Genomic DNA, 18,998 nt, shown 5'->3' with positions numbered 1-18,998 from the left:
ACCGAGGAAATAATTGCAACGTAGAACAGCAGTGGCAATTCTTCAAAACCTCTATATTAGAACCAAGTAAGAAAGCACTTACTACAACCAAATGTAAGGAAGAAGAATGGATGACGGAGGAAATTCTAGAGTTAATGAATGAAAGAAGAAAAAACAAAACCATTAATAAGACCCGCTATAAACAGCTTCAAAACCAAATAAGAAGGAAAATTAGGGAGGCTAAAGAAACTACTTCTCTGAAAAATGTAAAGAAATAGAAGAACTGCAAAACACATATGACAACTTCAACCTCTTCAACCTACATAAAAAAGTTAAAGAACTAGCCGGAATAGGAAATAGAAGAACCTCAAATATATTGCTCGACAAAAATGGAAATATTTTAATGGAGACAAAATGAAAACTACGACGATGGAAAGAGTATATCGAGGAACTATTTCATGACCAGAGAGAAGCTAGTACATCCGTAGATAGCCAAACGGGAGATGTAGGCCCAGAGATAACCAAACCAGAGGTTAGTCAGGCAATAAACTCTATGAAAACCAATAAATCTGCTGGTCCAGATGAATTGCCTAGCGAGCTGATAAAGTTGGTCAACGAGAAAAACCTGGACATAATAGTAGAACTGTTCAACGCTATCTATACTACAGGAATCATCCCTAGAGAAATGTTCACATCAGCCTTTGTGTGTTTGCCAAAGAATGCAAAAGAATGCAGTGACTACCGAACCATAAGCTTAATGTCACATACCTTGAAAATTCTATTGAAAATTATCCACGCCAGAATACACTCTAAACTGGACCTGGATATTAGTGACACTAAATATGGGTTCCGCAATGGTATGGGTACCAGAGAGGCATTATTCTCCTTCAACGTGCTGACACAGAGATGTTTGGATGTTAACCATCCTCTTTACGTCTGTTTTATAGACTACAATAAGGCGTTTGATAAAGTAAAACATGATCGACTCATGGAAATCCTAAAAAATAAAAACCTAGATGAAAGAGATTTAATCTAGTTCTTCCATCATTCTTTGTAATTCTTCAGTTCTTTCTGCTATTAATACAATATCATCAGCATAACGTAAGTGATTTAGATATTGCCCGTTTATGTTTATTCCCAAGCCATCCCAGTGCAGTTGTTTGAACACATCTTCTAGCGCTTGGTTGAATAGCTTGGGCGAGATGGTATCTCCTTGTCTTACTCCTCGGTTTATTTTAATAGGCTCCGTTTGTTTCATTAGCTTAATAGTTGTTGTTGCCTTATTATATATATTTGTAATTAAGTCGGTATATCTGTAGTCTATTCTGCTGTTTTGTAGGGAATTCTTTACTGCCCAGTGTTCCACACTATCAAATGCTTTTTCGAAGTCAATAAATGCCATGTATAGCGGGATATGATATTCGTTAGCTTTTTAGATTAATATCTTCATCGTTAAAAGGTGGTCACTTGTACTGAAGGTCTTTCTAAATCCGGCTTGTTCTCTTGCCTGATATCCATCTAATTTAGTTGTTAATCTGTTTGTAATATGTTGGTTAATAGTTTGTACATCACATTTAGTAAAGTTATGGGTCTGTAATTCTTTAGATCCTTTTTATCTCCTTTCTTAAATAGTAACAATGTTACTGCTTCGTTCCAAGTGTTGGGTATTTGTTTTGTCATTAATATTTTATTCATAAGTGTGTACAAAACTTCTTTAGTTGTTTTCCCACCATTTTTTAGCATTTCTACAGTTATCCCGTCTTTTCCTGGCGATTTATTATTCTTCATCTCCTTGAGTGCTCTTTTTATCTCATTCTTACTGATCTCATTCTACTAGAATCGACAAAGATAGGACTGAAGATGAATTACAGTAAAACAAAAACCATGACCAATCAACAAGAAGAACTAGTAATTACAGTGGTACAAACAAGAATAGAACAAGTAAAAGAGTATATATATCTAGGACAAATAACTAGATTAAATAAAGAAAATCAGACCGAAGAAATAAAGAGAAGAATAAGATTGGCCTGGGCATCATTCGGAAAACTGTCTTATATTCTAAAGAACAGAAAATACCCGCAATACCTAAAAACAAGAGTCTTCAATCAATGTATACTCACTGTTTTAATATAATATGGCTCTCAGACATGGACGTTTACAAAAGAGAATATGGACAAAATAGCAAAGACAGAAAGAGCCATGGAAAGACAAATGCTGAACATTAAACTATCAGACAGGAAAAGAAACGAATGGATCCGTAACAAAACAAAAGTGAAAGATGTCTCTACCCAAGTAGCAAAGCTTAAATGGAAGTTCGCCGAACACACCCTACGGCAGAAGGATGAAAGATGGACTAAGATGATTATACATTGGAGACCGTGGAACCACAAACGAAAAAGGGGAAGGCCACAGATGCGATGGTCAGATGACCTGAAGAAACACACTGGGTCAAAATGGATGCAAATTGCCCAAGATAGAGAGGCATGGAAGAAGGAAGAGGAGGCCTATATCCAAGGATGGATGTTTAGGGCTGATTAGATAGATAGAAAGAGATTTAAGACTAATATCACACCTCTATTACAATCAGCGAGCAATAGTAAGAATTGAAAAAGAAACATCTGAAGAAATGGAAATAAAGAGAGGAGTCAGGCAAGGCTGCATACTATCACCTCTATTATTTAACGCTTATTCTGAAGAGGTAATGCGAGAAACTCTGGAAGATGAAACAGTCGGCATAAGAGTAAATGGAGTCTTAGTTAACAACATCAGATATGCAAATGATACAGTAATAATAGCCGATAGTTTACAAGACCTGCAAAGACTCATGAGTAAAATAGTAAGGTGTAGTAGGGAGTACGGGCTCTCTCTCAATATCAAAAAGACGAAGTTTATGAAAATTAGTAAAAACAACCATAATACTAACGAAATATTGATAGTAGAGGGCCAGCAGATCGAAAGAGTAAAAAAGTACACTTACCTAGGAACACTTATAACAGAAAATAATGACTACACTGCAGAAATAAAAGTCAGAATCGAAAAAGCACGTTCTAATTTTATAAAAATGAAAAAGGTCCTATGTAGCAAAGATTTAACAGTAGCTCTTAAAGTACGCCTAACAAAATGTTACGTCTACAGTGTTCTATACTATGGAGTGGAATCATGGACGTTAAATGTAGAGACAATGAGACGACTTAACGCCTTTGAAATGTGGACCTATAGAAAAATTATGAGGGTTTCCTGGGTGGATAGAGTTACAAACAATGAAGTACTGAGAAGAATAGGTAAAGAAAAGGAAGTTGAATTTACAATTAAAGAAAAGAAGCTAAAGTATCTCGGACATGTGATGCGGGGCGAGAAGTATGGCATCCTACGACTAATAATGCAGGGAAAGATAGATGACAGAAGAAGCATCGGAAGAAGACGAATTTCATGGTTGAGGAACCTGAGAGAGTGGTTTGGATGCAGCTCAAAACAACTATTTAGAGCTACTGCCTCAAAAATTAAAATAGCTATGATGATTGCCAACCTCCGTAGCGGAGATGGCACCTGAAGAAGAAAACAAATTGATAAAATTCTTCTTCTTCTTCTTCTTCTTCTTCCTCTTTATAAGCAATTCTGCTTGTTCATTGGCGGATTTATACCTCTATGGAAGGTTGTAACTCCATCTTTTGCGCGGTCGGCCGATACTTCTTCTTCTTCTACCGATTGGTGATTTATCTCATGCTATTTTGACCACACGTGTCTTCCCCATTCTGGTTATGTGGTTGTTCCATTCTTTTTTCTATTTAGTGTCCATTCTTTTATACACTGTACGTTACATTGTCTTCTAATATATTCGCTCCTCTTTCGATCTCTCAGTGTATTTCCTGTAATTCTTCTCAGTACTCTCATCTCTGCCGTTTCCAGTAGTCTTTGTGTTGTGGCTGTATCGGGTCTTGTTTCTGATGCATATGTCATTGTTGGTCTTACACTGGCTTATAAATTCTTGACTTCATCTCAGTGTTAATATGTCGGTTTCGCCATATAGTGTTATTAAGGCATCCTGCCAATCTATTTGCTTTTTGTACTTGATTTCTCACTTCTTTGTCTAGGTCTCCGTAACTTGACAATGTAATTCCAAGTTATTTTACTTCCATTACTTGTTCAATACTGATACCATCAATTTCTAATTTGCATCTGATTGGTTCTTTACTGATTACTATGGTTTTGGTTTTCTGAGATGAAATTGTCATATTGAATTCTTTTGCTCTTATGTTAAATCTATGAACTAATCTTTGTAGGCTATCTTCATCTTGGGCTACCAATATTACGTCGTCTGCGTAGCAGAGTATTTTTACTTCTTTGTTTCCCATTCTATATCCTCTTCCTTTGTTGACGTTTTTGATGATTTCATTCATGATTAAATTGAAAAGCATAGGACTCAATGAGTCTCCCTGCCCTGTCTTATTCCGCTGCCTATATCTATAGGTTCTGTAAGTTTTCCATCTATTCTGACTTCCATTTTGTTGTTTTGGTAGATGTTCTCAATAGTTTTTATGATATCTAGAGGGACTTCTCTATTATACAGAAGATGGATTACATCTTTGAGTCTTACTCTGTCAAATGCTTTCTTTAAGTCAATCAGGCATAGAAATGCTGGTCTATTATACTCTAGTGATTTCTGAGTAATTTGCTTTATGACGAATATTACATCTGTACACGATCTTCCAGTATGAAAACCCTGTTGTTCATCTCCTAAACTTATCCTCTGATTCATTACGTCTTGTAAGATTTTAGTTGTAAGTTTTAGGGTAGTATTTAACAAGTTGATAACTCTGTAGTTTTCTGGCTGCTTTTTATCTCCTTTTTTGAATAGTAGAATTAGTTCGCTCGTTCTTTATTCTTCCGGAATTTTATTGTGTTTTATGATTTTGTTAATTAATGTTGTTAATTGTTCTGTCATTGTTGTTTCACAATATTTCAGTAATTCGTTTGGTATTCCATCCTTACCTGCAGCTTTTCTGGTCTTCAGCTTTTCGAGTGTTTTTCGTACTTCCTGTGCACTTACATTAACATCTTCATTTGTGGTAATTTCTGGTGTTTCAAGTTCTACCATCATTTGTTCTTCCTCTGCATAGAGCTTTTTTAGATAGTCAATCCATGTATCCTTTTCTATGTGTTTTGGTTCTATTAGTTCCTTTACCTCCGTTCTTTGACCTCTTATAAAGCGCCATATTTCCTTTTGGAGACCATAAAAATCATGTTCCATTTCTTTCGAAGAACGTTCCCAGTGATCATTTTTTATTCTTCTTACTACTGAATGTGTTTCGTTTCTTATAGTCTTAGTCTTATAATTATCGTATGCCTCTTGTGTTTTAATTGACACGTATTTTAGGTAAGCTTTTTTCTTCTCTTTACATTTTTCCTTCACTTCTGTACAAAACCATGGAGTTCTTCGTCTTGGAAGCGATTTATTTTTATTAACGTTTCTTTCACCAAGAACTTTCTTGGCTGCGGCTAAGATATTAAACTTAATTTTTGCCCAGCTTTCTTCGACTCCGTCACTTTCTGTGATAAAATTATTTACTGTGATATTACATTGATAAAATTAATTATTACATTTACTTTTAACCAGAGGGTCAATACTATAACATCGGAAAATGCTACATATATCTGAAGCAATGTAATCATAAATTTCATAGTAGCTATTTCACGGCATTTAGAAAGCATTATTCTAAAGGTGTTTGCTGTTTAATAGTAAGTTAATTGACGTACAATTAAAAGTGAAACCCGAGATTGTATTCATATTTAAATCCAAAATTGCAACGCTCGATACCAATCTGGTGAATGTGTTATGTATTGGAATTTCAGGCAGGTTTAAGATATGTAGTTGCATGTGGAAAATATTCTTTTCAGTCGCAATTATTTTTATTAAATAAGTGGTGAATGTATAATATATTTTTAAGTAAAACTGATTGTCACGATTGGAATACCTTAACCGTAATAAGGAAGAAAAAAATACACACAACGCAAAAGTCTAAGGATATTTTAATAATTGGACAATACCAATGACAGAAATTTCATGACCATATAAATTTTCTTGTACTATAATTGTTGATACAGACACTCACTTCTTATCAAAAAAAATTGTAAAACTGATAGCAATACGTGTTTTAGAATGATTTTTATAAGGGACAAAAAATCGACATTTTTATGTTTTGTTTATTTTTAATTTTAGTCACTTTATACCATTCTTGCTTAATAGGTGAGTTAAAGATATGGTCTTTTTACCATGCAACGACAACATTTAACGTTGGACGAGATGAATAGAGCCGTGGGCCTCCTTCAAGCTGGTATGCGACAAACTCAAGTTGCTGACCAGCTCGGTGTCTCCCAAAGCGTCGTAAGTTGTTTGTGGCGTCGGTTTAGAGACACTGGGAGTCCAGCCGAGCAACATCCAGGACTTGGTCGCTCTACAACGGTCGCTCAAGACCGATATTTAATTTTAAATGCCAGAAGGCAGCCAACAATCGCAGCACCCGAGCTGGTTAATGAATTACAGCTTGCACATAATGTAACAATTAGCCGCAGTTCTGTGAGGAATCGTCTCCATGAAGCCAATCTTCGTAGTCGGCGACCACTGAGATGTCCACCTCTATCTAGAGGAAATCGCGCTGCAATATTAATCTGGTGTCAAAAGTTTCAGAATTGGACTGACAATGATTGGGCCACAGTTTTGTTTAGTGACGAGTCTAGATATGGATTTCATCCAGATTCTCGTCGAACAAGAGTTTGGAGACGACCCGGAAATGGAGAAAAAATTACGACATCTTCAAGAAGTCTATGCATACAGAGGTGGTACATTAATGGTATGGGGCGAAATCATGATTGACGGAAGAACTGACCTCATTTTTCCACGTGGCTTTCTCAGAAGTCAGCAATATTTGAACACTATTCTTGAACCTGTTGTGCGCCCGTTTCTGCTGCTGTTGGAGAACATTTTTACTTTATGCATGATAGCACTCGACCACATGTTGCGCATATTGTAACAAACTGGTTGGATAACGAGGGTATTGATGTATTGCTGTGGCCAGCACAATCACCGGACTTGAATCCCATTGAGCATGTATGGGACATGTTCCAACGAAGAATTACTCCACATATGGGCAATATTTACAATGAGTTTCAATTAAAAGAGCTTCTGAGAGAACAATGGACACAACTACCTCAAGCAGACATTAACAATGTGATTCGGAGCATGAACAGTAGATGTAGAGCTGTGATAAACCAACGTGGTGGCCATACTTTATTTTAAGTTTATATTTGTATTTTTGACATTTTATGGTGATATGTGAAACATGGGTGATTTGCAATATATTTTTTTTGCCCCAACTTTCTGGTTTTTTTTGCAATTTTTGGTTTTTGACATATTGAACTACAATTTAAACTACAAATTTTGTATTGTTTTTTTTTTAAGTTGATTACCGATAAACAAAATACGTCTATTTAGAAAAATATCCCTCGACTTTTGCGTTGTGTGTAATTTACCTATTTAAACGTACGTATTTTAGTGCCTGTGGACTTAGAGTAATAAAGGATGCTCTTGTTTTTTTTATAACGTATTGAATAAAATGGAGTAGGCACAAACAAAAAAAATTCAAATACACGATTAACTATCATTATCTTTTTCTTCTCTGAGATTTACAGATGATACAATCATTCTCGCTAGTTCCGAGGTTAAAGTGATTTACCTGCTACAACGGATTGAAGAAGTAAGATTAACGATAACGATTAAAAAGAAACAGAGACAACACGATAATCGTGATATTGGATGGAAATAACAACAATTTAAATCATCTAACGATGATAAATATTATCGCTGTTGTAGATAAATTTCTGTATCTGGATCTTTAATAACCAACAAGGGGGTGTACTGAAAAAATAACTAGCCAGTCAGCAATTGCAAAAAGTTCTATAACAAAATTTTGAAAATTCATAAGATAACTATCGATACAAAAATGAGACTGGTCAGAGGTCTAGTTCTTCCAGTTTTCACTTATGACTCAGAATGCTGGACCCTTATGGAGAAATATAAGAGGAGGATGGTAAGAGACTCAAACTGAATCGAGACGCAACCGTCTATGTGTATTTTGTTATACGTTCTTACTTGACACAGAGTGCAAAATGATGGTGATTTACAAGGGTAAACTGTTGATTCATTAGTTGAATAGAAATATTTTGAACATTGCTTTGAATGGGATGATTACACATTACGCTTGTGTTTACACTTTACGTTAATAGCTGTCGACACTCACTTCATCGTTCCCCGTTTCAAGTCGTTAAAGGCATGTATTAGTATATTATCATCATTCTCTTTGCTTTATCCCTATGCGGGGTCGGCTTTCTTAATTGCATTTCTTTACACAATTCTATCTTGGAGCATATCAATGTTAATCCCCTTTACCAACATGTCCTGCCTTATCGTCTCCCCCCAGGTCATCTTTGGTCTTCTTCTCCTATTCTTTCCAGGAATCTGCACTTCAGCTATTCTTCGTATTTGGTGATTAACGTCTCCACGTTGAACATGACCAAACCATCTTAACCTATGTTCTCTCATTTTGGCATCAATTGGTGCCACACCTAGACTTCCCCTTATATCCTAATTTCTAATTTTATCCTTCTTTGTCACTCCACTCATCCATCTAAGCATTCTCATTTCCGCCACATGTATTCGTTGTTCCTCTTTCTTTTTCACTGCCTAACATTCAGTTCCGTACATCATAGCCGGTCTTATGGCTGTTTTATAGAGTTTTCCCTTCAGCTTCTTTGGAATTTTTCTGTCACACAACACACCACTCGCTTCTTTCCACTTCATCCATCCAGTCCTAATTCTACTGCATGCATCTCCATCTATTTCTCCATTACTCTGTAATACTGATCCTAGGTACTTAAAACTAATGCTTTTCACAATCATTTCACCATCCAAAGATACCATTTTATTTGTAGTAACTCCATCTTTAAATGACCATTCCAAATACTCTGACCAAATAAAAAAAGTTTTAAACGTTTTTCCTCCAGAGCAGAGCTTGACTCCGCTGTCCCAGTTTTTGTTCTAAGTCTTTTTCACTATTTCCTACTAAGACTACATCATCAGCATACATTAGGCACCATGGAATGCTACCCTGTAGTTTCGCTTTTCTCTGGTCCAAAACTAATGAGAATAAATAAGAACTAAGCACCGAGCCTTGGTGCAATCCTACTTTCACCTGAAATTTATCAGTCTCTCTCATACACCTGTATCACTAGTCGTTACTCCCTCATACATATCTCTCACAATCTTTACATATTCGCCAGGGACTCCTTTCTTATTGAGGGCCCATCACAGAATCTCTCGAGGAACTCTATCATATTATGCTTTCTCAAGATCAATGAATACCATATGAGCGTTGGTCTCTTTATTTCTATATTTTTCCATCAGTTGTCTTACAATGAAAATTGCATCTGTTGTTGATCTGCCCTGCATAAAGCCAAATTGATTAGAGGATATTTCGGTTTCTTCACGTATCCGTCTACCAATTACTCTCTCCCGTATTTTCATGGTGTGGCTAATATAGATGTGGCTAACATGGCAGGTACTAATATACGGCTTCTCCATTCGTCTGGCATTTGTCCAACTTCCATAGTTCTATTAAATAGACCTGCTAGCCAACTTATTCCTGTCTCTCCCAATGCTCTCCATACTTCCCCAGGAATATCATCTGATCCGATTGCTTTCTTTTCTTTATTTTTTAAAGCGCTTGAGCCACTTCCTAGTTTTTTATTCTGGTAACCATTGCTGTTACTGTCTCCGTTAACTCCACAGGTTGTCTGTCAAATTCTTCATTTAATAAACTGTCAAAACACTTTCTCCATCTCTTTTTAACATCCTTTTCGTGAATTAGTATTTTGTTATTTTCGTCTCGGATACATCTAATCTGATTAAAATCTTTTGCTTTCTTTACTCTTTGTTTGGCTATTTTATATATCTTTGCTTCGCCTTCCCTGGTATCAAGTTGTCTGTATAGGTTTGAATACGCTTCTGCCTTAGCTTTTGCTACTGCTACTTTCGCTTCCTTTTTGGCGACCATATAGTTTTGAAGATCTATGTCCGATCTGGTTTCTTGCCACTTTTTATATAATTTTCCCTTCTCTTTTATTTTTCCTTGTACTTCATTTGACCACCTCCAAGTCTCTTTATCCTCAAACTTCTTTCCTGACGTTTTCCCAAGTATTTCATTAGCCGTCTCTCTAATAATATTGGCCATTTTTCTCCAAATTGTGTTAGGGCTTCTTTCATGTTCCAACATATTTTTTCTACTATTCTTTCCCTGAAAAAAATATGTTGGAACATGAAAGGAAGCCATTTGGAGAAAAATGGCCAATATTATTAGAGAGACGTCTATTGAAATACTTGGGAAAACGTCAGGAAAGAAGTTTGAGGATAAAGAGACTTGGTGGTGGTCAAATGAAGTACGAGGAAAGATAAAAGAGAAGGGAAAATTATATAAAAAGTGGCAAGAAACCAGATCGGACATAGATCTTCAAAGACATGCATTAGTATATTACTTTAATATAATTACCAACCAATCGTGGCGTTTTGATTTTTGACTAATTTCAGTCTTTTAACAAGCCTCTCTGATGACGCGTAGGCATAGAGAAACAGGTGTCAGAGGATGGTAAGAGACACGAAATGTATCAAAAGCCATTCGTCTATATTTATTTTAAATACAAAAAGATTATAGATATTCTTGTTCTCATGATCATTTTTCAGTGCGTCATTAATTATGACGTCATATACTGTATTGGGTGTGTCGAGACTTATTTCATGTAATTATTGACAAATCTGAGAGATGCCAGAATCGTACTTCGCCATAGGTGAAAAGCTTGTGGAATTAAACTAATTAGTAATTTAGTAGATTTTTTTTTTACACAATATGTTAACATGTAGGTATTTTTTATAAAGGGGAATAAAATTAAAAAGTAAACAATATTGTTAATTAAATTTATAAATATGGAAACATTCAAAAATGACACAAAACTATCCATAAACTGTATTTTTATCTTCTTCTCTAGGTGCTGTCTCCGCTTCAAAAGTTGGTAATCATCAGAGCAATCTTTATTTCTTAAACCGCGGCTCTAAATAATTCATTGTTATTACATCCAAACCAGTTCCTAAGGTTCTTCAGCCATGAGTTACGTCTCCTTACTATGGATATTTTTCTTGCATAATAACCTGGAGTATAAACTAACTTCTAACGAATTAAATTCTAAACCAAAATACAAAACTAACTTTTAACGAACTAAATTCTAAACCAAAACACAAAATAATGCACAAAAACGTTAATAAACACCAGCGGCGGCTCGTGGGTCAATCTTCAGGGGGGTCATTTTGGTTTGAAAACTTCAAACTGTTGATTTTTTAAAGTATTTAAAAGATCTTTTAGCATTTATATTTTAGATAAAAAATACAGACTTAGATAAAACTCAATACTATTTACCCTAGTTTTCCGAAAATTAAATTTGTCTTTTTTTAGAGTAAATCTTTTAAAAAATATAGGAAAAATGGTATGAACAGGTTATTGACTGATATATAGATAGGAATATTTATAGTATAATAAATTGTAAATTTATTAAAACGAAACTTACTTTAAATATTTTTATATTTTAAGTCAATTCTTCTATCCTTTAGTTCTGCAAAATAGTCTATGACCTTCTCATTGAAATTTGGAATGCTCTTGACAAGCGTTTTCTCGATGCTCAGCATAGACAAGGCACTAAGTCTAGGTTGTCCCATCGTATTACGCAGGAATGTTTTTACTCTTTTTAAAGTAGAAAAACATCTCTCACTTTCCACGGTTGTCATAGGGAGTGTGCACAAAATATTTAATAACTTCACTGCTTCAGAAAATGTTTCAGACAAATTCATGTTAATAAAAAGCTGAAGTATGGCTACTGCACCAGCACTATTGCGAAAATCCTCACGACAATATAAGACTTCAAGTTCCGATTTTAGTTTGGAAATATTCACTGTGGGATAATTAGCCGTCACCATTTTTAAAATATTTTGCGGAAAGTTGGTAGTGTATGCTTCAAATTTCTCTATGTAGAATAACTGTGAAATCATGAGATGATCATTGAAACTAAACCTGTGATTTATTTCAGATATAATAATATCACAAATTTCAAGTGCAGTTCGTCGCTTTGGATCCTCTGCAGTAGTTTTTCTTTTTTTTGCTGTTGATGTGCTTGGTACTTCTGATTCCAAAATAGTATTTCTAATTATTTGGATATTGTTGTTAAAAGACACGATACAATTTTTGACAGATATAACATCAATGTCTCGCATTTGCAATTGTTTAAACAATATATCAACATGGGGCATTATTTTATGGAAAAAATTTAACCAAAATAAAAAATGCTCATCTTCCAAATGTCTTTTTAAACCAGTTGCTTGATTTATATTGTTACCATCTTGCTCCTCATCAATAATTTCCTCTAAGCAAGATTTTAAATCATCTTTATAAGTGTATACAATTTCAACACATTTTGTATTGAAAGCCCATCGAGTAGGCGCAGCTTTAGGTAGCCTTACTTTAACCACTCTATCCAGAACCATCGTACGTTTTGGAGATCGGCCGAAAAAGGACGAAAATCCGTGTAAATTTGCAAAAAATATTTTTATCGGTTTGTGTTGACTCGCCGCTTTTTGGAGGATAAGATTAAATTGATGGGCATAGCAGTGAATGAAGTGTGCATTTGGGTATATTTCTTTAATTTTTGTTTGTACTCCTCCCAGTTTACCGCTCATGACTGATGCACCATCGTAACTTTGGGCAATCAATTTTTCAGGTGCTTCATTAATTTTTAATAATTGAAGTTCTTCCAATATTACATTAGTTAAATGTTGTGCTGTAGTACCTAGGGGGTTAACAAATTTCCAAAATCTTTCATGTACAATACCAGTTAATACATATCGCAATATGATAATCATCTGCGTTTTATTGGAGCTGTCTGTGGTCTCATCTACTTGAATGGCCACAAAATTTGTCTGGCCAATCTCCTTCATGATATGAGTATGCACAATGGCTAACATTGATTCTAAAATATCGTTCTGAATTGTTTTCGATGTTCCTTTAAATACTGTACTTTTTTCAATGTGTTCTTTAAACATTAAATCCAGTTCAGAAACAAAATCGATAAGGCCCAGAAAAATTCCACGATTATTGGAGCTGTCACTTTCGTCATGACCGCGCAATGCAATTTCGAAAACTCCACAAAATTTTACACAGTCGATTAGTTTGTTTAAAATATACCTATTTTTAGATACCAATTCATTAAAGTCATGCACAGATTTACGATATACACTATCAAGTTGCTGTCTTATGTTAACACGTCCTAAACTTGCGTAACTCATTGATGAATTTATATGAGTAGTTGAAGAGGCATGTTTTGTAATTTTCACTTTTAAATGCTTAATGTCAGTTACTCCATTTTTCGCCCATACAGCGTCATTCGAAAACAGTAAACACGGATAGCAAAAAAATGCATTTCTCACACTGCAGCCACAAATCCAATCACACAAATTGTACATTGATTCTTTAAAATATCTTTGAATGTCCTTACCCCTATCCTTTGTTGTTTGTTTTAAATTCATGTTTGGTTTTGGTCGACCACTTTCTTTTTTCTCAAGCCGCCGTTCATAATTTAGTGTTCCAGCAGATTTTAAGGCAATTATTTCGTCAACAACACTCATCTTGTTTTTGTTACAATCACAAAAAAATCCAACAAAACAAAATAAATTACGCAAATACGCCGCGATCGATATAGACCTGCCGTGAAGTGCGGTCAGCAGACGGTAACTAACTAAACGTGAGGCCGTCGACTCTACTAGAGGTATACGACGGAAAGGTCACTCCCACTCTCGCCCACGAAATTGCTATCTGCCGTCTCTTTTCTATTTTACATGCATTTGTCCATAAGCCATAAGAACTGTATATAGACAATTTAAAATACGGCCCAGCCACGGGCTTGTGTATAGCGCGAGGCGCGACGTTATTATATCTATTATATTTGTTTTGCCAATGCAGACTGCTGAGAGAGAATTTTATATTTCAGAGTGAAGTTTTAGATAAAAGATATTTTTAATAAAATTGGTATTTTTATGAGATTATTTTAGGGGGGTCATTGACCAATTGACCCTAAGGAGGAGCCGCGCTTGATAAACACAAGGGAAGTCGAATTCGAAATTTCAAAATGATAGGTACACAAAATACTGACCTGAATAATAACCGTCACTTGACTCTTTGACACTTCTAAAAATTGGCCAAAATGGACGAAGTTTTCGTCAAATGTTCGCAATATGTGTATTTGATTGGCTAGAAAAAACGCGCATTCTAAATATCAACGAATCAAACGTAGGTTAGGAATAGACATCTTATGTATATAACCATTTTTGTGTTTAATCACGGAGCTACCGCTTTTTCCATCTCATCAAACTTAATGCATTAGAGAGAAATCGAAAAACTGTGACGCACTGAAAAATGATCATGAGAACAAGAATATTTATAATGCATTGCTGGAAACGAATTCTGAGAATTCCATAGGTGACCTAAGTGGAAGAACAAATGAATATATACTGAACCATCTAAACATAAAGAAAAGACTAAGAACACAAATATCAGAACAAATAATAGGGTATTTTGGACACGTGCTTCAAAGAAAAACGTGGTCTTGAAAAACTTACTATCCAGTGGAGGGTAGAAGGCAAAGAAGTCGAATTAGATCATATTGCTGCTACTATTGGCGCTCCATTGCCAAAATGTGCTACAATGACAGAAGATAGAAAGAAATGAAGGAACCTTGGAAATCTGAAACATCAAGTCGTTAACCTGAAACATCAGGTAAACGTCAGGCCCGTTTTTAGGGTCTTTGGCGCTATGGGCACCATTTTGACAAGCGCCCCCCCCCCCCTCCCAACCACCAAATATACGCCAACACAACCCGGCCACTAGCGCCATATTTCGAAATAGATTTCCGCTTTTTCTTGTACTTTTTTTCTTATTTGCCAGTTTTGGTTCGGGGGGGATCTAACCCCTATTCTCTTTACAAATAGAGAATATTCCATTATCCACCACCTATGGACCCGCCGTGTCCCGGACTGGCAACCGGCAACCGTAAAACAAAACAAAACCGTTATTGACGCTTAAACAATAACAGATTAGCAAAATAATCAATAGGTTTTGTTACTACGGTATCACGGACCACCCTCCCACCCTTATTATTATAATTGTAATTATTATTCTACTATATACACTGTACTCTGCCTTTATAACATTACATCTTGATATACTAGTTCAATATTAATAATAACATCACACTTTCATGTTATATTATCTTTGTTGTAAGTTCATCGGTTTCTATTTACATTGGTTTCTTCCGCATTTTCAAGTTTGAAAATGTGGAAATCAGTTTATCACAGTCAAGTTTCAAGGTTATGTCACTTTGAGTGCACAGTAACATCAAGCTGTTTAGCTTTTCATCTGCAATTGTACTTCTATTTTCTGACTTGATTTTCTTCAAGGCCGAAAAACTCCTCTCTGCCGAACAGTTTGTAACTGGCAGAGTCAAATACACCCTAATGGCTACTTCCAAATTCGGAAATGTGCTTGTTAAACTATTTTCTTTGATGTATGAGTAGCAGTCTCTTATTCTCTTCAGTTTCTCAGCCTTCATGTACATTTGAAAGTGATGACACTCTTGTACGAAGTCATTTTCGCAAATGTCATTGGAGTAGTACTGAGCAACCTTTTTAGCTTGTTCCACTAGATCTTCATACTTCTTCTCGTGAAGTTGACTGAATATTTCAAATCTTTTACTTAGATTTTCGTAACTATTTTTCCGGCTACTGAGCTGCACTACTAGATGGTCGAAAATGGGTTTGAAAACTCCAGTTCTATATCTTGTTCTAGGATCCATTTTCTCAAACTGTTCATCCCTTTGCTCATCAAAAAACATGGTACGTTTTCTTGCTCTGTCATAAGAAGGGGTACTTAAATTAGCCATTTTCAAAGCTTCAGCTTCAAAGTCATCAAATTTTTCACTTTTCTCGTTTAAGAACAACGATAAAGACTCAAGCTCTTTTGTAGCACCAAGTAGGTCTAATTCTTCTGTTTGCAACGTTTTGCTAACTTTGTCCACTCTTTGCAAGATATCATTCCAAATTACAATTAAAAAAACTGTTTGGAAATTCTCCAAGGTTTTAACAAACCCTTCTGCTGTCAGCCGTGTGTCTGGTGTTTGTGTTTTATCCTTAATCAAATCTTCAAGGGCAGCTTTGATTTCTTTATGGCTGGTAACCAAAGCAAGTAGTGCGTCGGACCTGGCTGACCACCTAGTGTCACTCATGGATTTTAACATCAGAGTTTTCTTTTCTTTTTGTGGTTTTCCATCATTGCTCTTCCCTATTAATGCTTTTAGGACATTCCATCTATGCGTAGATGCTGAAAAAAAATTGAAGAGGTTTTGAACAAAGTTGAAAAAGATTACAACCTCCACACAAGCCTTTTCGGCCGCATAGCTGCCTACAAGATTAAGGGAATGTGCGACGCACGGAACATAATCTGCAAGGTGGTTTATTCGTTTAATCCTTGACTGTAATCCACTGTAAGGTCCCGACATGTTTGATGCATTGTCATAACTTTGGCCACGACAATTTCGAATGTCCAGTTTCAGATCTTGAAGAGACAAAAGGATTGCCTCTTCAAGACCTTCAGACTTGTGCGATATACGTGGCAAGAGTTTTACAAGCCGCTCTGTGGCACAAGCATCTTTTAGGGACACATACCGTAAAACTACCGCCAGCTGGTCACTATGTGACGCATCAGGTGTCGAATCAACAACCAGGGCAAAATATCGTGCTTGATTAATCTCATCAATTATTGTACGAAGCACCTCGTTGCTCATGACGGTAATAAATTCATTGCATACGTCTGATGACAAGTATGATACATTTCCTTTACCCTTATTGCCGTATTTAGTGAAATGTTGTGCTAAGAATGGATCAAACTCACTAATTAGCTCAAGGCATCCTAAATAAAGGCCATTGGAAGTTGAACCTAATTCTTGATTGTCACCTCGAAACGGAAGTCCTCTAGATGCCAAAAATTTTACAACTGTCACTATTCTAGTTAGAACGTCTCTCCAATACTTCACCTCTTGATGCTGTGAAGAGACCAAGGACTCTACGGAAAGAGACTTTTTTCTTGAAATTAATTTAAGGACATTAATCCTGTGGTCATTTGATTGTTCGTGTGACTTGGCTAAAGTTAATGAATGTTTCCAGTCACAGAAACCTTCACAAAAAGAAGTTCTTTTATTTTCTGGTTGAAAGAGAAGACATGGAATGCAAAATACACAACCAGTGGATTTTGAATACAAAAGCCAATCTCTTCTAAAACGTTCTCCGTTCGGGATTTCGCCTGAAAACAAATTTACTGAAAGCTTACGGTTTTTTTTAACATCATTTTTATAGTACCGTTCTGACTTTGAAAAATCTGCTTGCAAATCTTGCTTGACATTTGAATTGATTATTTGAAGAACTTGTTCATCGTTTTTTGTGTCCCAAGTGGCCGGATCATCTAGTGTAAAATCAAAACTATTTCTAGAATATGGGTTTAGTGGTTCTACGGTAACCTGCTTAGGCCTACTAGGCGAATGATGTGTACGAGATGTGGTGGATGGTAAGGATAGTTCAGAAGCTGAACAAAAATTCTGATCATTTGAAGCTGGATTTATGTTATCTGAACATGATGAGGCAGAAGCTTCATTTTGAGGCAAGCTTTTTTGAGTGTCAACATTTTTGTCATTAGAATTATGTTGACTCGTATGAACATCAGATACAACGTTAAAGAAATTACTTATTCTAGGAACCTTTTTTAGGAAGATCGCCTCTTGCGCTATTCTCTGATTTGCACGTTTACGGAATTCAGCGCCACTAGGTTTCTTTTTCTCACTCATAGTAGCCTACTACACTCACTAGTCACCAATCACATCAAAAAAGAAGCAGCGAAGCGCTCGACTGAAAGAACTGATGCACGATGCACGTAAACAAACAGCGCAACCGTGGAAAGACCACGCCACAATAGACTGTCCAGTGTCTAATACCTGACTGTGGAGTCAAGAGACAAAAGGGATGTTGTGGTGAGGATGGTGGGGGGAGGCGGGCGGGCTAAAAATAGACACATGTAGAGCGGCGCGCTTCCGCTTTGTTCCGTCGTCTAGGACCGGCGCGGGCGCGGCGTTGAGGTCGGGTTGTGGTGGTGTATTTTACGCTGATACCCTCCCAATGATTAAATCGCTATTCGTAGTTTTTGTTTACAATTTGCCGCGATCTCCAGAAAATATTTGTTTATTTTAAACTATTATTAAAATTTTTATTTTTTTTATTATTTTTTTTCTTGCGCCCTCTTGGCGCCCCCAGGCTCGTGCGCCCCTGGGCACGTGCCCAGCGTGCCCACTTATAGAATCGGGCCTGGTAAACGTCCAAGAAGATAAGATCTTTTTCTTAATGAAGCTTAGAAAAATGCTGTTTCCTCGTCTCTAATGATATTTCGATAATTGATCTGCATTACTGTTATAGTTTTCTGCAAGGCGAAAAAATATGCTATAGATGAATTATTCCTGTTGCTACAAAACCATGTAAACCACTTTTTTAAAACGTTTTTATATATTTGGCTTGGTTGTTGCCACGGTCTCCGCAAGTTTTGTAATCCATTTTAAAAATAGTTCTAGGCTACCTAGGTACCTGAAATTTTCAGAATAGCTTAGAACTAGCTAACAATGCAATATCTAACTGCTATTATACAGGGTGATTGATTAGTGGGGTAAAGCTCCGTAGATCCGTTATAGTAATGGATAGCGATAAAAGTTAATAGCAAGAATTGTAGCCAACTTTGAACTTCACATTACAAAATTAGTTAGAATGTTACAGGGTGTTCGATAAC

This window comes from Diabrotica virgifera, chromosome 5 (assembly GCF_917563875.1).
Source record: "Diabrotica virgifera virgifera chromosome 5, PGI_DIABVI_V3a".
NCBI classification, from domain to species: Eukaryota; Metazoa; Arthropoda; class Insecta; order Coleoptera; family Chrysomelidae; genus Diabrotica; species Diabrotica virgifera.
Note: the sequence above shows the minus strand (reverse complement) of the source record.